We start from the raw sequence: 20,925 nt of genomic DNA, 5'->3' as shown, positions 1-20,925 counted from the left end.
AAGTTCTCAAAGTGAATGTATTAAAATACTGTTGATGTTCAACATCTTAAGTTTCATGTTGTATATAGAAGAGGTTGTCACACTTTCTAAGGTGTCAATTTCAGTTATGTCAAATAGTGATCCTATCTTAGAGCATTGTTATTATTGTTGTTATTCATGTCTTTGTCATGATGAGGAACATAGACACCATACGAGGCAGAGCACTTGTCCCAACGTCTTAGAGCTTTCCTGAACTGTTTAGTCAAAAGAGATATTGATTTAGCAAGATTCTCATCTGACTCTTTCATTTTATTAGCTAATTCACCATCATTCATAGAGGACTGCAAAGCTATTCCTTTTCCCTTTCTTTCGAGTTTATCAACAGTCATTTCAAATATTAGGAGGGACTCAAATAATTAATCAATTTTCATGGTACTAACATCTTGTGCCTTTTTAATAGTTGTGACCTTCACATCAGATCTTTTAGGAACAAATCGTAACACTTTGTGAACCAGTTTCTCCTCTGGAATTTTCTTTCCAAGAGCAAAAGCTTCATTAGCAATATCAAGGAGACGCACATTGAATTCAAGAACACCCTCATTATCATGCATTTTAAGCGATTCAAACTGAGTTGTCAAGAGCTGCAACCTTGACATCTTTACTTTTGAGGTACCTTTATGGGCCATGGCAAGGATCTCCCAAGCTTCTTTAATAGTAACACATATGTTAATGAACCTGAAGATATTCTAATTGACACCATTAAAGATAGCATTTAAGGCTTACGAGTTTCCAAGCGAGGCTTGATCTTCCTCTTCAGTTCAGTCATTTTCAGGTTACTAACTTACAACTCTTATCTTTTTCAGTAATGGTAGGATGTGACCAACCAGTAAGCACAACCTTCCAAGACTTGCTATCAAAAGATTTGAGGAAGGCAGTCATTCGAGCCTTTCAATAGGAGTAACTAGTTCCATTGAGCACCGGGGATGAGTAGTTGATCCATTTTTCTTAATTGACTCCATTGAATACATAATGAACAAGTAACCAACCCATTCTAATACCAATTGAAATGTAAAGTGAATCACAATAAAACAACCACAAGATAGAACCAATGTTAGAGACAATAGTAAAAACAAAAGGAATAGAGTAGAAAGAAGAGAGATGCACATTGAGACTTATTAACCCAGTTTGGTGAAAATAATACCTACGTCTGGGAGGCATTACGCCTAGGAGAAAAAAGATCCATTAGTATGCAACTTAGTTTAAAAACAACACCTTAACTAAGATTTCATAGAGTTGCATTACTCATGTCAGAATACTAGTTAGCAAGTTAGGCTCCCCTAACTCTGATACTACTTACAATGAGTCTGTAAATTTAGGCTCCCCCTATATCTGATGCCACAACAATGACTTCACCCCCTTTTTCCCTATTAGTTGAAAAAACACTCAACCAGTTCACCGACATAGTACTACTGATAACTTGTAGAAATACAAGTTATTTTGGCTCTTAAGTTGGAACAACTAAGGTTTTTAATGATAAAATCTCCTCATGTTTGGAAGAAATGCATGGAATGACTCAAACATTAGCAAACTCATGCAAAAAAATGTTTATTACTAAATACTGTGGCACTAATGCGTTATATTGCAGGATTTCAACAAGAAGGTAACGCATGAGTAAGAAGTGTCGTAGGCAAAGTTCTAACGTATGGGCCATGCGTCGGAGGGATTCAACACAAAGAAGATTCATTGATTCAGGCTGTTTCTGTCAAATCACCACTTGTAAGTATGGGCACCTGCAGCAGGCGGCGTCTAAAAAGCTTCCGAGTGCCAGGCGGCTGACCAGGGCATGGACTTTAATGCTGCCCATCACCAAGCTGGAGATGACCAATGCTTATAAATAGATGAAATCCCTCTAGAGTTCGAAGTACACAGAAAATTTCAGGTTCTCACTCTCATAATTAGCGTAGTCGTAGTGTTAGATCTTTAGAAGTTGTGCTGTAGTGCCAAGAAGAGCAGAAGGGTAGAAAACCACCATCACCGCCGGTCAAGGAGCGGAGGAACCCGAGCTTGAGAGAGACACTTCATCCAATTCCTATACAAGTAATTGTACACAACTAGAATTAAGCCAAAGAGATAAAAGAGATTGTACTCTGCGGCTTGACTCAGTTCCTTTAATCTCATTTATCACTTTCATTTCATCTGATTAAATATTGTTTTTGTAAAGACAATCTGCTTCTTTATAAATTCATATATTTGATCCATCACACTTTGCCATTGTTTATTTCTTATTTATGTTGAATGCATCTATACTTTTTGCAAAAATTCATTTCAAATGCCTAAACCAACTTGATTAATTGGTAAAAGCATAGTTAGCTTAGACTATTCGAAAGAGTAAATAAGCCAGCATCAAGTAGAATGCCTAGTACATCTAGAGATAGATTTTATTGCATTCTGTGTTTGATGTATGCATCCTAGAGATAGGTTTTGTATGTTATTCGCATTGAAAAGTTTTGAATAAAGTCTAACGCATAAACAAAGATAAACAAATCATCAATTTCATATTCTGGTTCGTGTACATTCATCTTAGATCGATGCATACCACGTACATTAAAATCTATTTTCACATAATCCATCACTCACTACTCAACTCTTTTGTATCTTCTTGCACAAGCACAACACCTTAGTGTAAATAACACATTTCTTAATATAATTTAGGAAACCCCTACAACAGCTACAACGCAAGGTCTGCGTTAGCTTAACCTGAATCCCTACCTAAATTAGATTTATACTTGGGCATGATTTAGGAAAACTTGAATGTCAATAGTGGAGTGTCGTGCGTTCTGTTGCACATCTATAACGCACCAACGCGTTACAAATACATAAATGCATCAAAGCATCAACGCATCATCCATACTTAGAACTTATTTTTCCAATTTATTTTATACAATACACCCCGAGCGCGAATCACGATAGCAATGAACAACTACGATGCATCTGCTTGATCAGCCCAAGCTTCAAAGAATCAAATATGCTATTTTCTCTGATTAAGCCGCAACAACATGCACGAGAATTCTTTAAAGATTTATCAATCGATTTTTCACTTACAACCACACACACACGGCTTGCCCAAAACTTCTATCAACAACCACAAATAAGAGAATACCAAATAAGGCAATAATATACCAATTAAAATAAGGAAAGAAATCACCTCAAAAAATTTGTTTCCAAAGGAAAGAATATTCACATCAAGTCAGCAATAAAATATCCAGCAAAATAAAAGAAAATATTATTCGCCCACAATAATGTAACAAGTAGAAAGAATGAAAAATTTAGGGCGAAATTAAAATCAAGAATCGAAGAAGAAAAAGGGACCTTTCGACACTAAATTCGTTGAAGAATTTCATTTAATTTTGACGTTATTTATTTTTAGCCTATTTGTACGTCACTTATGTATGACTTTTTTTTTTTTTTTTTTTTTATATCATCAATAAACAAGTCGTCTCTATAAACGACTATCACTATACATCCATCATCATCTGTCACTAGAATATTTTAGATTGATTGATCAGCATAAATCACCTATAATAAACATTTATAACTAATGAATGGGCATTCTCGTTCTTATTTAAACTTTTACCAATTAGAAAATAATAAATAAAAAATTAAACATATTGTAATAGCTATTATTTTTAGATATAGTGGTATGTGCAAACTAAAAACTGAAGGAAATCGACACTCGAGATTTCCATGAGCAGCGGAACAAGACTATTCCAAATTACAATCATGAATTAACATAACATTTATAGTCGACTTCAAACATAAACGGTTATGCAAATTACAGAGAAATTATAGCATGAAACAACAAATGTACAGAGGGACAAACTGTACTAACAATGGTGGAAGCGTCTCCAAGCTCCGATGCGCACTCTGATCGAACAACTGCAACCACGAGCGCTCGATCTACACGACTGCAATACAACATGAACATTTCGCGCTCGTCCTCAACGATCTCCTCGGTCAAGATCTCTTTCGCAACACGAACTCCTCCACAACACCACGAACGGACTCCTCCAAAGCACCACGAACGACCTCTAGAAAACCTCGACGATGTCGAGTTGAGTCTGACACCACCAACAAGGTGACTTTGTATTCTCGGTGTAAGAATCCAGAGGGTGGGCTCTGTTCGAACTTGGTGTGAGGCAGACAAACGGAGGAAAGACAGATCGTGTATACGACTGGGCAAGTGGGAGAAGTCGAAGACCTATCGTATAGGTCAATGCCCAATCGTTTAGATAAAGCTATGCGATCGTCTAGCAAAAGCTATGTGATCATTTTGCTCTATCGTTTAGCTCGGTCGATTCTACACGATCGTTTACCTTAGGCCAGCAATCGTCTAGCAAAGCTATACGATCGTTTAGTAAACACTGCATGATCGTTTAGCTAGCACCTGCACGATCGTTTACTTAGCTCAGTCGTCGTTTAGTAAATCTGTATTTACTTGATGACTTCTGTGAGTTTCTTTTCGCCGGAGAGAAAACTCAAAATTCTTTTCAAACTTTTGTGAAAAAACTCTTTTTCAAAATAGGAAACCAATTTCCTTTATACTCATGGTTACCATGATCAATAACCACCCACTATTTTGGTTATTTAAAAGAAAAAGTATTAATTATCTAATAATTAATATTATTATTATAAACATAAATGATAACCAACTTATCATACTATATTTATAACCTATAGTTTTAATATTTCATCTCATGAAACATATAAACCATAGTTCTTTTCCTATTCTATGGTACTTAATGTAAATCTCATTTACATCAATCCTCCACTAGATGTATCTTATACATCATACCGATTATATCATATATAATCAAGATACCTCTTGTCAATTTGATCATTTCAAATCAACATCAAGAACTTGATCCTTCAACATGAATCCAAGCTACCAAGGGACCTCATGGACCTGTAGATCCGAAGCTCCAACCGTACGTAAATAACTGACTAAACTCTTTAGTCACGAGATCCACCATCCGTTAACTACCAGGTACTCCACTAAAGACCGACAGCTGAACTCTCATCACTACAGATATATTATGTGTCCATCTTAACCAATCAGCAGTGCGACTACCTTTCACAGATCGGTCGTAAGTACAGCTGGGCCAATAACCGTTATGCCCCTGTAGTTACATCTGTCTCCTTAAGTACCACTGATCCCTCTAATGAATATAAATCATAGTCCTACTATGATTGAGTCTTCTCTTCTAAAGAGAAGCTGTGACCACTATGTTCAAGCCCCAGAACCAGACCTTAAGGGAGAAATCTCTCTACTTATCCATGCTTCGGGAAAGGAGTGAATTCCATATTGTGCATTGAGTTCCTAACTCCCAGATTAGACAAGTCCCAAAAAAGGCAGGCTTGTTGAGTTGGCAATCTGGCCACTCTCACCCATACTAATCAAAGGACCGCCCTCAAAGGCAGGAGTTCACAAAACACTCAGGATTGAGGTTGTGTCACCTATGGTCTTTTAGGTGAGATGCAAGTCTCTAGTATCAACGGCGTTATATACAGAGTTTAGTCATCTCGTGGTCCAGATCTTATACAAACTCTTTGTATAGGACACCCACGCTCCACATCTCCACATGAATGGTCAGGATCAACCATCTGTAGTAGTTTACAACACTTGCAAACCTCTACAAAGCGGGTCGTATCCGTAGTGTCACCAGGATCAGGTATTCCACCTTAATCCTTATACTACAGACCGATTTAGGTTATCACTTAAGGCATGATCCACTTATATATCACATATTGCATGCTTAAAGTTCACATAAGATAACCAAAGAGCTTTTGTTTATTGGATTATGAGTAAATGCCATAATTAAATAACATTTATTTTATTCATTGAACAATGTGTTTCTTTTATAAAAACGAGACTCCAGGAGAATTAGGACACCAATCCCAACAGCCTCAAGAGGTTGAGAAGATGAGATGGGTCCCATATGCATCTGCCGTTGGCAATTTGATGTACGCAATGCTCTGTACTCGTCCAGACATCTACTTCGCTGTGGACATAGTCAGTAGGTATCAGTTCTAACCCAGGTCGGGGTCAATAAACCGCAGTGAAGAACATCCCCAAGTATCTTCGGAGAACGAGGGACTACATGCTCGTCTCAGGAGAAATTAGGACACCAATCCTAACAATCTCCCATTTGTCCTAATGACTCGGGAGACTAATGTACAATACAATATAAAAAATGTACAATCTACAATAAATTAGGGCATACCCCAGTATCATCTCCCATTTTTCCTAGACAAGATGTCGCATGTCCCACAGACCCAGACTTTTCAGGTGACCCTCGAACACTGTAGCCGCGAGGGCCTTTGTAAAGGGATCAACAACGTTGTGCTCCGATACGATCTGCTCGACTATCACATCATCATGACGCACAATCTCCCTGATCAGGTGATATTTTCGTTCTATGTGCTTACCTTAATGATGACTCCAGGGCTCCTTCGAATTTGCCACAACCTCGCTGTTATCACAATATAGAGTGATAGGAAAATCGATATTTGGAATAACTTCTAAATCTGTAAGGAACTTCCTCAGCCAAACAGCCTCTTTAGCTGCTTCATAAGCCGCTACGTATTCGGCTTCCATAGTGGAGTCCTCGATGCATCCTTGTTTGATGCTTCGGTAAACTACAACCCCTCCATTCAGAGTAAACACTGACCCCGATGTTGATTTTCGAGAATCTCGATCGGTTTGAAAGTTAGAGTCCGTGTATCCTGTAAGGATCAGATCCTTATCTCCATATACAAAGCATGTAGTTCCTCGTTCTACGAAGATACTTGAGGATCGTCTTGACCGCTGTCCAATAATAAAATCTTGGATTGGACTGATACCGACTGAAAATCCCTACTGCATAGCAAATGTCGGGTCTGGTACACAACATTGCATACATCAAGCTTCCAATAGTAGAAGCATAGGGAATCCGTCTCATCTCCTCAACCTCTTGAGGTGTCTTAGGACATTGATCCTTAGACAGAATGATTCCATGCCTGAAAAGTAACAAACCCCTTATTGGAATCCTGCATCCTATACCTGATCAACATTTGATCAATGTACGATGCCTGAGACAGGGCTAACCATTTGTTCTTGCGATCCCGAATGATCTGGATCCCGAGAACATACTGTGCCTTACCCAAATCTTTCATTTGGAACTGGGCAACTAGCCAACTCTTAATGTCAGTCAGATATCCTACATCATTCCCAATGAGTAGAATATCATCCACATACAGTACCAGGAAAGCTACTGAGCTGTTGATGATCTTTTTGTAAATACAAGGCTCATCAACATTCTGGTCAAAGCCAAATGACTTGACAGCAGTGTCAAATCTGATGTTCCAAGATTGAGATGCTTGTTTTAGCCCATAAATGGACCTATTAAGCTTGCAAACTCTTTGCTCTTGATCTAGATTATGAACCCCTCTGGTTAAGTCATATAGATGGTCTCCTCAAGATTACCATTAAGAAAGGCAGTCTTGATGTCCATTTGCCATATTTCATAATCATAAAATGTGGCTATGGACAGGAGAATCTTGATAGACTTAAGCATGATAACAGTTGAGAAAGTTTCCTCATAATCAACTCCCTCAACCTGGGTATAACCTTTTACCACGAGTCTAGCCTTAAAGGTTTGCACCTTTCCATCTATACCTCTCTTTCGCTTATAGATCCACTTACACCCAATAGGTCTTACCCTATCAGGTAGATCAACAAGCTCCCATACGTTGTTGAAGTACATAGACTTTCCTCATTTCTTGGTTCATGGCCTTAACCCATTCATCTTTGTCAACATCCTCCATTGATTTCTTAAAAGACAATGGATCCTTGACCCCATCATTCGTAGTAACGTTTTGGGCTTCAGTCAAACCCATGTAGCGATCCGGTGGTTTCATTACCTTCCCACTATGTCGAGGCAGTCTAAACTCTTGAGCTAGTTGACTAGACATCTCGACCTCAACAACTCTTGTTGATCTGTCGGCCTGTTCAAAAACTCTTGTTGAACCCTCAGTAGTCTCAGTCTCACTTGAGATCTCACGTACAACGAGCTTACTTCGTGGCTTATGATCCCTCATGTGATCTTCTTCCAAGAAGATAACATTAGTGGAAACAAACACTTTGTTCTCACTGGAATCATAGAAGTTTCCTCCTCTCGTTTCCTTGGAGTAGCCTACAAAGAGGAAAACCTTCGAACACGGTTCCAACTTCTTTGAGTTAGTCACTAGCACATGTGCCGGACAGCCCCAAATCATGAAGTGGCGTAAACTACCTTTACGGCCTCTCCATAACTCAATAAGTGTTTCAGAAACACTTTTTGAGGGAACGTTGTTCAGGATATAACATGCAGTCTTCACTGCATAACCCCAAAATGAGTCTAGAAGATGAGCATAACTCATCATAGACCGAACCATGTCCAAATGGTCTTATTTCTCCTTTCTGATACACCATTCTGCTAAGGTGTACCAGGGGCCGAGAGTTGGGACGCAATCCATGTTCTATCATATAGTTCTAGAATTGAAGGTCCATATACTCTCCACCACGATCAGATCGTAGTGTTTTATCTTCTTGCCTAATAAGTTTTCAACTTCAGCATTATATTCCTTGAACTTGTCAAGGGCTTCAGACTTACGTTGCATTAGGAAGAGATACACAAACCTTGAATAATCATCTATGAAAGAGATGAAATATTCATACTCACCTCGAGCTCTAACATTCATCGGACCACAAAGGTCTGAATGTACAAGCTCCAAGGCTTCCTTGGCTCTGTAACCTTTTCCAGTAAAAGGTTGTTTGGTCATCTTGCCTTCGAGACATGATTCACATACCGGCAAGGAGTTTTCTTCTAAAATCTTTAGAAGTCTACTTTTCACCAACTTTTGAATCCTATTGAGGTTGATGTGACTGATGACATGCAGAAATACATGTCATCTTAGGCCTTTTACTTAGAATTATGAAGGTTGTTAGGCAGAATATGCGTCGATCATGATAAGAATTCACAAGAATATGAGCTTGTGTCGATCAGCATGTCGAATCTCAGCTAACCCGTTATTGTGCGTTAATTATACGTTCAATGTTCTATTTTTGTAGCCAATGCAGGAAATGAACGCAAACGTGGAAACCGGACCATCTCATAGACGACCATATACGGAGAAACACTCCATCGCAAGGCAAACACATCGATCAACGCATGGATGTTGCGGTAATCAGCCGTATGCGTCCATCGCATGAGAGTTGCGCTCGTCAAGCGATTGTGATCATCATGTAGAGTTGTAGTGTTAAGCGAATGCGACCTTTGAATGATTGCGGCTACGCGACAACACATTCTAATAGGATCAACGCAAGGTAGGTGGAATGAACGCATCAACGCATCTACCTCAAGAAAATCCAAAGCTGATGTTGACATTTCACCTACCACGTCGTTAGTGGCAGAGGTTCAGAAAAGGACTAACGCGTCGAACGTCAGACTCAGAGCAGTCCAATTAATGCTTTCGTTGATCCAATCTCTATAAATAGAGGCCGAAGAGCTGAAATTCGATCATCCGAAGATTATCCCTCAACTGAGGATTTTCCCCGCGATCCAGACAAACGCGTGAGAAAATGGCTAAGAGTTCTTCACCTCCTTCATCCATTCCGAGTGACGACCGGAGTTAGATCTCGAGAGAGTTAGCTCCTCCGCCAATCCATGGCACCACCCGCCTTGACGCATATCCGCTGGAACAAAGTTTTGCTTCCAGCCGGTCATTTCCTTTCCTTTCTTTTTCTATATTGTATTGTATGACATTTTGAATTAAGGAAGTAATACAATCTGTTTTCAATGCACTTCTCTATTTCCTTCAACTCCATCTCCATCTTCTTGCTTAGCATCTTTACTTTTATTGCAACACTTAGTGAGATTGCTTGGGTATTGCATACTTAATCATATGGATTAGGGATATGAAGTATGTAGCAAACCACCGAGAGGTGTGCGTTGTACGAGCATATGAGTAATCTTATTTGCTTAGTGTGAAGCTGCTGCAACGCCTGTCTATGGGCTAAAGCATTACTTGTCTATGAGTGAAGTCAGCAACAATCAACTGCCTGAGAGGGTAAGTGGTTGGACGCATTAAGCAAGGTATGCATAGTTCACTAGGGATAGTAACAATCTTAGGTCAGCAAAGTTTATGCGATTGTCTTTTATTATGTACGCTTCATTCGTCCATTAGCGATACTCGGGAGGGTAGTCTAAGGACAGGATCTAGGTTTGGGAAGGTCAGGTCAGAATCTAGGCTTGGGAGAGCTAGATTAGAACACATATTATAAGAGATAGGCGCTTTGAAATGAGCACTATTTGTTATTAACGCATCGCATGCATCCTAGAGATAGGATACGATTGAATGCGGTCACCTTGCTTTCATGAATTTTGCATCATCGCATAGGACAAGAGTAGAGACTTAGGAATAATCTCTATGGACACTTTGTGTTCAACACATGCATCCTAAAATTAGGAGCACCGCATTTCCATTGGAAAATGACTTGTCGTGTATGGTTGTAGCATGATTGCATGAATTGCGTTGACTAGGGTTGCCCTTGCGATCACTCTTAAGTTTTGCAATTAAAACATCTCCGCATTTTATCCATTTTCCCATTCATTTATTTCATGTTAAGGTTTGTCGTATCTCTATATTTCAGGCATATTCTCATTGCGTTGTCTGTTAGATAGGAGTAGGAGTAGGATTAACTTAGCAACATCCCATCCATTCTTTTATTTAAACCGTCGCATGCACATCACTACAAACATCTAGTTACAAGTCCCTGTGTTCGACCTCAGATTACCCGAGAAACTTGCATTCATGTTATACTTGGCGTGAACATAAAAAAACTTGTGGCAGGATGCATGGTCATCGCATACATTCGTTAACGCATTATTCACTCCAATGCATGACCATCGACGCATGACTATCAACGCATATCTTAGGAACATGCATCGCATACCACGTCCAAGGGAAGTTGTTTGTTGAGTAAATTTGACTTCCAATTTACAGTCATCAAGGACCTAATCTTAGATGCCAAAGATGGGCGTTTTCCTTTGAAGAAACCTTTGGTCATTTAGCTGTTGTTGTCGTACTGAACATTTGAGTGTTAAATAAGGCTTTTATGACTAACGGCCTTAGTACATATAAGTTATTTTTCATCGAACCAAAACCAATCTCCATTCCATTCTTGAAAATAAACACTTTATTCTCAGAAAAGGAGACGGTATAGCCTTGTTCAATGAGACAAGAAACCGAGATTAAGTTCTTCTTAATATGAGGAACTACAAAAACATGATCCAGTAACAGATAACGTTTCTTGTCAACAAATAACTTTAGGCTGCCTACAAAAATAGCTAAAACAACCTCACCATTATCGACTCGAAGAGTCATATCTCCCTGTGGCAACGTTTGCCAAGAACTAAATCCTTAGTAAGAGGAACTAACATGATTGGTAGCACCTGAGTCAATAATCCAGGTAGAATCATCATTCTCTACCAGACATGTCTCAAGACCAATAAATCATATTTACTGTCTTGTCTTCTCTTTTGGAGAGTAGTGGGATGGAGGTCGTTTGCCATGAAATTCATTTCACACGATTTTTTCCACTGTAATAAATCAGTCATTTTTAAAAGCTTTAAACGGAAATACTAATGAGTTGCTGAAAAGAAAAACACATTGACCTAAGTTAGGTTTAAAGCAAATACCCGTTATAAAACAAAACAACATCCAATAAGGTTTTAGCAAAACTAACATGAACCCCGTGTGACATCTAGTTTCGCAATGACGCTTCAAAGGTTTAGGAAAAAAACCGCCTAAGAGAGGTCAGTTATCCCTCCTCTGAATTGAGAAGGTTTTAACCAGTCATTAATACCAGAACAACTCTTGTTCCTATAACGACTAGCCATCATTGATTTGGCCAAGAGATCATTAACTTACTTAAGAATCTCCCGTAAGTGTGACCTGCCATTTTAAGCCCTAGAGGTTCATCCGTCCCAAAAGGTCAATCCTAAGAGAAAGAATCCGATTGGGGCAAAACCTAAAGTGACCCTATCCATTTCTGGAGTTCACCTTGATATTGACCAACTGCACAAAACCCTTTCTAAGGGGGCCGCTACTAGGGCGACACGTGGGCATAAAGAATGATCTCACAGTGTGAACTGATGACAGAGACCATAGGACGTGTTGACACACACCCTTCACCCACTTACTATAAATACTCTCTCCGTCCACCTTGATATTGACTCATGCAAACACCATCCTAAGGGGGATGCATCCTGGGGCATCTCGAGGCCAAGCATAAATCTCACGGTGTGAACTTACCGGGAGAAACGTGAGTGGAATCATAGACATATCTGATATGTCTTCTCCTTCCACTGAGTATTTTATAACCTAGGGTTTAGCTTACTTAGAAAAAACACGGCTAAGGATTTTAACTAAGTGACTTTTAGGTTTTCCCAAGAGTAACTTTTACCTTGGATAGTTGAACAACTTTTGATCATCATCCATTAAACTCTTTAACGGAGTCTTTGACCAAATCGTCGCATGCTTGTTGAAAATCTATCTAATTCATCTTTCTAGGTAGGTTTCCAGGTAGGGGTGTTATGTTTCCATCAACTTAAGAACCCTAGCCTAGCCAGAACCCGCCTTAGACAAAAGGTCCCTTATAAATAGGTTTACAACAAATTTAATCTTTTATGCCAACCAATTTAATCTTATTGAACCGATTTTAAAAGATTAATCTAGGTTACTAAACTTTTTAGAACCACTGAACTTAGGTCTATCTCAATCCAATTTTAAAACCCTTTTAAACACTTGAGTTCATCCTAAGTCCGCATGCAACTCTGAATTATCGATTTTAGGTCTAATTTCCTTTATAACACTTATGAACGAAAATAACCACAACGCGAAGCTAACACATGCAAAGCATTCATAATGATTATAAACAGCCTAAATGTCATGCTCAATGGATTGTCCATTCATTGCTACTTCTTTTATATAACACTTATACAAAATAACAATGAAACAAGCAAAACATGCTTCCCTTCACCCTTAGACTATAACATTTATAATAAAAAGAGGATGCATGATAATGCTCATTGCATGCAAAATATAACTCTTATATTTCATGATGCATGCACATGCTTTCAAGTAATTTCTTCATGCAAGATTATAACATTTATAATACATGATGCATGAGTGATTGCACAACCTAAGGTGGGTTTTTAACTTTATGACAAACACTTTGACATATAAGAACCATACATCACATGTATAAGCAATAAAAGTTGATGAACCGAGTTAAATTGCCTTAAAATTCAAAATGGAAAGCTAACTATTACAAAGACAAGGAGTCTTCGGTTTAAACAGGTGAACCGGGTCTTGAACCGCTCGGTAAAATGTTGTTTCTCCAACCAACCATCGTGTACTAAACACTCCGCGATCGTCTACACGATAAAACAAACACTTTGTTGTATCACTTAATAGCACTCTCAGAGCTAAACGATCGTTTAGCATTATTATATGATCATCTAGAAAAATCCAAACGATCGTTTAGCTATTACAACACGATCGTGTACCGTAACTAAGCGATGAAGCCTGAAGTACACGATCGCTTAGCGCGCTCCACACAACGGCCACCTTCCGCAATCGTCTAAGCGACTACGATGCCGCGAAGCACCATCGTCTAAGTGATCGCTTAGCTAGCGTCTCCATATCAAATACATGCGATCGCATAGTTAGTAACTAAGCGATAAAGCTTGCTAACTACACGATCGAGTAGCGCGCACCTTCTAATAAATGATGAGCATCACATGCTCTCACTACGATCGCCTACCTCCAGCGCCTACGCGATCGCGAAACCAACGCTACACGATATGGTAAATGATTTACCCCATCGCTTAGCATTANCAAAATATAACTCTTATATTTCATGATGCATGCACATGCTTTCAAGTAATTTCTTCATGCAAGATTATAACATTTATAATACATGATGCATGAGTGATTGCACAACCTAAGGTGGGTTTTTAACTTTATGACAAACACTTTGACATATAAGAACCATACATCACATGTATAAGCAATAAAAGTTGATGAACCGAGTTAAATTGCCTTAAAATTCAAAATGGAAAGCTAACTATTACAAAGACAAGGAGTCTTCGGTTTAAACAGGTGAACCGGGTCTTGAACCGCTCGGTAAAATGTTGTTTCTCCAACCAACCATCGTGTACTAAACACTCCGCGATCGTCTACACGATAAAACAAACACTTTGTTGTATCACTTAATAGCACTCTCAGAGCTAAACGATCGTTTAGCATTATTATATGATCATCTAGAAAAATCCAAACGATCGTTTAGCTATTACAACACGATCGTGTACCGTAACTAAGCGATGAAGCCTGAAGTACACGATCGCTTAGCGCGCTCCACACAACGGCCACCTTCCGCAATCGTCTAAGCGACTACGATGCCGCGAAGCACCATCGTCTAAGTGATCGCTTAGCTAGCGTCTCCATATCAAATACATGCGATCGCATAGCATTAACTAAATGATCGATTACAAAATACTATACGATCGTCTAGAACGAAAAATCTAAACGATCGCTTAGTGAAATCTAACCGATCGTTTACCTGAGGCTACATGATCCGATCAACGCTTGATCTTCTTCTTCATTGAGAATTGCATCGCCATGCGCCTAAGCTTTATCACGAGCGACTCGACAAACTCGAACTTTTCGAATTACAGTCTCGATTGCAAAGTTAATTTCGCCCAAAAAAATGCAAGGGCCTTTACAATTAACACTTTGTAATACTGAAAGCTTTAACAAAAAGGCAATTTAAACCCAAAACATTCATCAATTCATCCACAAATTCAGAAAACAATTAACTACAAATGCAGAAACCCACCGCGACTGTAAAAACCGTTCGATTCAGATATGTAATTTGGAATATCAGAGAACCTGGCTCTGATACCAATTGAAGGAAATCGACACTCGAGATTTCCATGAGCTGCAGAACAAGACTATTCTAAATTACAATCATGAATTAACATAACATTTACAGTCGACTTCAAACATAAACGGTTATGAAAATTACGGAGAAATTACAGCATGAAACAACAAATGTACAGAGGGACAAACTGTACTAACAATGGCAGAAGCGTCTCTACGCTCCAATGTACACTCTAATCGAACAACTGCAACCACGGGCGCTCGATCTACACGATCGTAACACCGCACGAACACAGCATGAACACTCCACGCTCGTCCTCAACGATCTCCTTGGTCACAATCTCTTCCGCAACACGAACTCCTCTGTAACACCACGAACAGACTCCTCCAAAGCACCACGAACGGCCTCCAGAAAACCTCGATGATGTCGAGTTGAGTCTGACACCACCAACAAGGCGACCTTAGTATTCTCGGTATGAGAATCCAGAGGGTGGGCTCTGTTCGGACTTGGTGTGAGGCAGACAAACGGAAGAAAGACAGATCGTGTACACGACTGGGCAAGTGGGAGAAGTCGGAGACCTATCGTATAGGTCGATGCCCAATCGTTTAGATAAAGCTATGTGATCATCTAGCAAAAGCTATGTGATCGTTTAGTAAACACTGCACGATCGTTTAGCTAGCACCTGCACAATCGTTTACTTAGCTCAGCCGTCGTTTAGTAAATCTGTATTTACTTGACGACTTCCGCGAGTTTCTTTTCGCTGGAGAGAAAACTCAAAATTCTTTTCAAACTGTTGTGAAAAAACTCTTTTTCAAAATAGGAAACTGATTTCCTTTATACTCACGGTTACCATGATCAATAACCACCCACTATTTTGGTTATTTAAAAGAAAAAGTATTACTTATCTAATAATTAATATTATTATAAACATAAATGATAACCAACTTATCATACTATATTTATAACCTATAGTTTTAATATTTCATCTCATGAAACATATAAACCATAGTTCTTTCTTTTATTATTTCCATAGTTTACCTTAATGTAAATCTCATTTACATCAATTCTCCACTAGGTGTGTCTTATACATCATACCGATTATATCATATATAATCATGATACCTCTTGTTCAATTTGAACATTTCAAAATCAACACAAGAATTGATCCTTCAACATGAATCCAAGCTACCAAGGGGACTTCATTGACCAGTAGATCTGAGCTCCAACGACGTGAATAACTGACTAAAACTCTTTAGTCACGAGATCCACTATCCGTATAAATTGTCAGGGCACTCCACTAAAGACTTGACAACTGAACTCTCATCACTCACAGATAATTATATGTCCATCTTAAACCAATCAGCAGTGCGACACCTTCACAGATCGCTCGTAAGTACAGTTGGGCCAAAAACATTATGCCCTGTAGTTACATCTGTTTTCCTTAAGTACACTGATCCTCTAATGAACTCAAATCAGTCCTACTATGATTGAGTCTTCTCTTTCCAAAAGAGAGCTGTGGCCACTTGTCATCCTCAGAACCAGCCCTTAAGGAGCAATCTCTCTACTTATCCCTGCTTCGGAAAAGAAGTGAATTCCATATTGTGGATTGGTTCCCAGCTCCAGATCAAGACAAGTCCCAAAAAGGTAGCATGTTGAGTGGCAATCTGGCGCACTTCTACCCCTAATCAAAGGACCGCCCTCAAAGGCAGGAGTTCACAAAACACTCAGGATTGAGGTCGTGTCACCTATGGTCTTTTAGGTGAGATGCAAGTCTCTAGTATCAACGACATTATATACATAGTCTAGTTATCTCGTGGTCCAGGTCTTATACAAACTCTTTATATAGGATACCCCCGTTCCATGTCTCCACACGAATGGTCAGGATCAACCATCTGTAGTAGTTTACAACACTTGCAAACCTCTACAAAGTGGGCCGTATCCGTAGTGTCACCAGGATCAGGTATCCCACCTAAATCCTTATACTACAGACCGATTTAGGTTATCACTTAAGGCATGATCCACTTGTATATCACATATATATGCTTAAGTTCACATAAGATAACCAAGGAGCTTTGTTTATTGGATATGAGTAAATTCCAGAATCAAATAACATTTATTTGAATAATGTGTATCTTTACAAAACAATGAGACTTCGGGAGAATTAGGACACCAATCCCAACAAAAACAGTAACTCAATGAAATTTATAGTTAGGATTTGTCTATTTACAAATTCTATTTGTTTAAGCTTAACAAAATATGATCAACTTAACTAATATAAAAGTATGTATTATCAGTTAAAAGGTAAAAGTTCAAATCCATCCTTGCGTATTATTGTAGGGATATACATGAGTTAGGTTAGGTTGGATGCTTTTTTCAGACCAACACAAAATTTCGGACTGATTAAATGTCTAACACATCAACCTTGTTCATATGACCAACCTAACACAACCCATATATTTTTGGGTTGGTAAAGGGGAAACACATGTTTGGAGGATAGTGAATCGAAAATGAAAAAGGTAATAAGTATTGTGTATAGCTATATTCATGTGCAATATAAAACAGAATCACCTCAGCAGAATAGATTGAAGACCAAGCGGGAAATTTCATACAAATTTTGAAATATAATTTAATGGCTATTATATTAAAATGAATGAGGGCTTACTTGATCTTTGATCCCAAGATCAATGTGCTCTTGAATACCGAAGCCAAAGCATCTAGTATCACTGAAATTCCTATGAAGCAACTCGTACTCCTTAATCTTCCACCCATTTTCCCAAAGCTGCATCGCCTTTTCTCCTCTAATAATGACATAGCAAGAGATCTTCTCATTACGTCTGATTCCAAATGATCATACAGTGTATCTCACTGTAAACCACAATAAAATTTTTCAATAAAAAACCACAAAGAAATAGCATGGCCTATCAAATCCAATATCGAGCTATGACTTTCAAACATAACTTCAGCTGCAATTCTAAATACAAATCCAACCATGAATAAAATATTAGCTCTTTTTAACTTATGTTTTAATTTGAACAGACCATTACAGAATCTAAGTCAAGAGACTACAAGATGAAAAAAATGTACTTTTAGAGAACACAGGGCTCTGGCCACTAAGTTACTCAAGCACCTGAGGAAAGTAAATCATTAATGGCGGAAACAGAAACAAGAACTATGTTGGAAATGGCAAGACCCTCAGAATGATGTACAACAAACGGTCAAGGCACGTCGGTCAAGCAAAGAACAAAACCTGCAAAACGAAACCCGTTATAGGTTGAGTCATGGAGCTCGCTCTCTTTAAGACGTTTCGCGGCTCTACCCAAGTGTGCAAGCAGGTCTGGAATATTGCCACTTCGTCCCCAGGATAAAACAGCAAAAGAAACCTGATCGAAAATGCACCATTACCGACCGGAACACACACCCTTTCTAACTCACTGCTCGGAAAATGGAAAATGGAAGAGTAGGCGAGGAGAGGAGAACATTCGAATGGAAATGAAAAAATTGTGTGTATGATCTGCTGAAGGCCACGACTTTTATAGGCCTTCAGCGTGGAACGATCGAGTGAGAAAGAGGCGGAGAGCCTCAGAATGTGCGAGGGGCCGTGCGGAAGACTCACAGAGGACCAAGTTTCTTCCTTTTCTCTTTTTTTTTTTTCAGTTTTAAAACATAATAATAATAATAAAAAAGGTAATAAATAAAAATAATAATCACACACACGCACCTCGCCTCGCCTCGCCCGACCGGACGGACGGCAGAACACATGTGGGAAGTCCATCAAACCCATATTGGTCTATATACTCACTCCCTCCAAAACATGGGTACCCCTTGGGACCTAAACTCAAAGCTCAAGGTTGGAGTACATAAGGGAGGCTTCCAAATCAAAATTTTCAATGTGGAATTCTCCAACCAAAGGTTTATTCCCTCTTAATTTTTGAAAATTAAATTTTCACTCAACAAACCAGCATAAAGAAACAAAGAATGTATGGAAGAAAGAAATACCTTAGCAACTCTGGTGAGTTGATCTCCACTCTCACCAACTAAGATATTGGGGACGAGTTTCTGCACCTTAATATCCTTCATAGGGTTCGACAACATCTTCTTCGAAACTTGAGCGATATTAATAAAAGAAAAATGATCAGGGGAGTAGGAAGAATAGTCGGTTTTAGAATAGTTAAGGATCTAGAGCGAGATGAAAGAAGACAAATCTAGAGAAAATTACCATTGGAATGTTTTGGCAGGTGGCTGCATCTTGAGTGTTGCTAGTGCTGATGTTGCTACTCAATCAAAGGGAGAGGGAAAGAAACCTAAGAGGGCATATGGGATACAGGTTCATAATCAAAAGCCTGGGAATCAAATGCCTGAGGGCTTATTTGAAGGGGTTCTAAAGCCTAGGAATTACAAACGCTTGTGTTTGGGGTGCATGATAAGGTACCCAAGCCTGGGAGTGTTCTGGCAGGTGGCTACAACTTGGGTTTACAAACTAACTATATGATCTCTAGTGTATTTTTCATCAATTTTTGTGATAATTTTAAAAGAAAATTTTAACTTATTCACTTTAAAATGAAATTTCTTTTAGTTTGTCTTTTGTAATCTTAAATTAGTTCATTTGGGTCTATTAATTTCTATGACAATGTCATTGGATTTTATGCCCTAAAACTTGTAGATAGTAAATGTAATTAATTGATCATCATCAATAAAGAGTTATTAATGTATTATATTTTGTCTTAATAATCCTAAATCCAATAAACTAACATCCTAGGTTTTCTTATAAGTCTTCAAGTGTATGTCGAGACATACATGGATCAATGTTCAAGATACAACCTAAATGGTCTATAGTATAGGGATAAAGTTGGGTACCTTATCATGGTGACACTATAGATACGACCCACATTGTATTTGATACAAACGCAATGATTTAATGCGTTCGTGTAGGTGACATGCGAGTGGAGGTATCCTATGCAATGAGTTTACATAAGATCGGACTACGAAATAGTAACAACTAGATGTAACGCTGTTGACTAGTTAGGTTTCTATTTCAATAGGATGACCTAGGCAACTTAGTCTTAATCCTGAGTGTATTATGAACTCTTGTTCACGAGAGATTGTCCTTAGATTTTTGAGTGGGCAGTTTTCCAACTCAAGAAGCCTACTATCTTGGGGACAAGACAGAGTGGAGAGTTGGGAACATAGTAATACAAGATGGATTTCACTCCTCTCTGACTTTAGGGTATGTAGATGAGTGTTCCTTTAAGTGGTGTCTTTGGGATTTGAAAAAAGAGCTTTACCATCCACTGGCCTGAGAGGGGTTTCTATTTAATGGTTGGACCATAAACAGGTTGTTCATTAAAAGAGCATTGGTACTTAAGGATATAGAGGTAACCCAAGGGTAAAATGGTAATTTGACCCAACTGGTATTACAAATATTCATGAAGAACCAACGTGTTGTTATTAATCTATATCCATGGACACAGAAATATATTTACAGTGAGAAGAGTGCAGCTGCGGGTTTTTAGTGGAGTGTACCCCTAGTTAACAAATATTGATTAATTTGGTTAATGAGTTTAACCAATTAATCTCACATCGTTGGAGCTTCTAATCTGTAGGTCTGTTAGGTCCCCTTATTTGCTCAATAAAGGATATTAACGAGAAATGATTTGAATTGTTCAAATCAATTGAGAAAGTTATATATTAATATGATTAATATATAATTAATTATAGATGTGATTTATAATTCAAATTATGTTAGAGAGAAATATTCAAATGAGATTTAAATATTTAATCACGTGAATTAGATTCATGAAGAATTAATTAAATTAGATTTAATATATGGTTATTTAATTAATGTGTCAATTAATTACATAAGGGGTTATTTAATTAATTGACATCAAGGGTGAAAAAGGAAATACCTAGAGAAACGAGAAACA

General features: G+C 38.5%; 1 pseudogene; it reads right to left on the bottom strand.

Moving 5' to 3' along the window:
- Positions 1 to 395: 395 nt before the first annotated feature.
- Positions 396 to 19,111, bottom strand: LOC120072110 (annotated as a pseudogene).
- Between the last annotated feature and the right edge of the window lie 1,814 nt (positions 19,112 to 20,925).

The sequence above is a fragment of the Benincasa hispida genome, chromosome 2 (assembly GCF_009727055.1).
Source record: "Benincasa hispida cultivar B227 chromosome 2, ASM972705v1, whole genome shotgun sequence".
Taxonomy (NCBI): domain Eukaryota; kingdom Viridiplantae; phylum Streptophyta; class Magnoliopsida; order Cucurbitales; family Cucurbitaceae; genus Benincasa; species Benincasa hispida.
The sequence above is the reverse complement of the archived record's forward strand: the minus strand, read 5'-3'. Positions and strand labels throughout refer to the sequence as shown.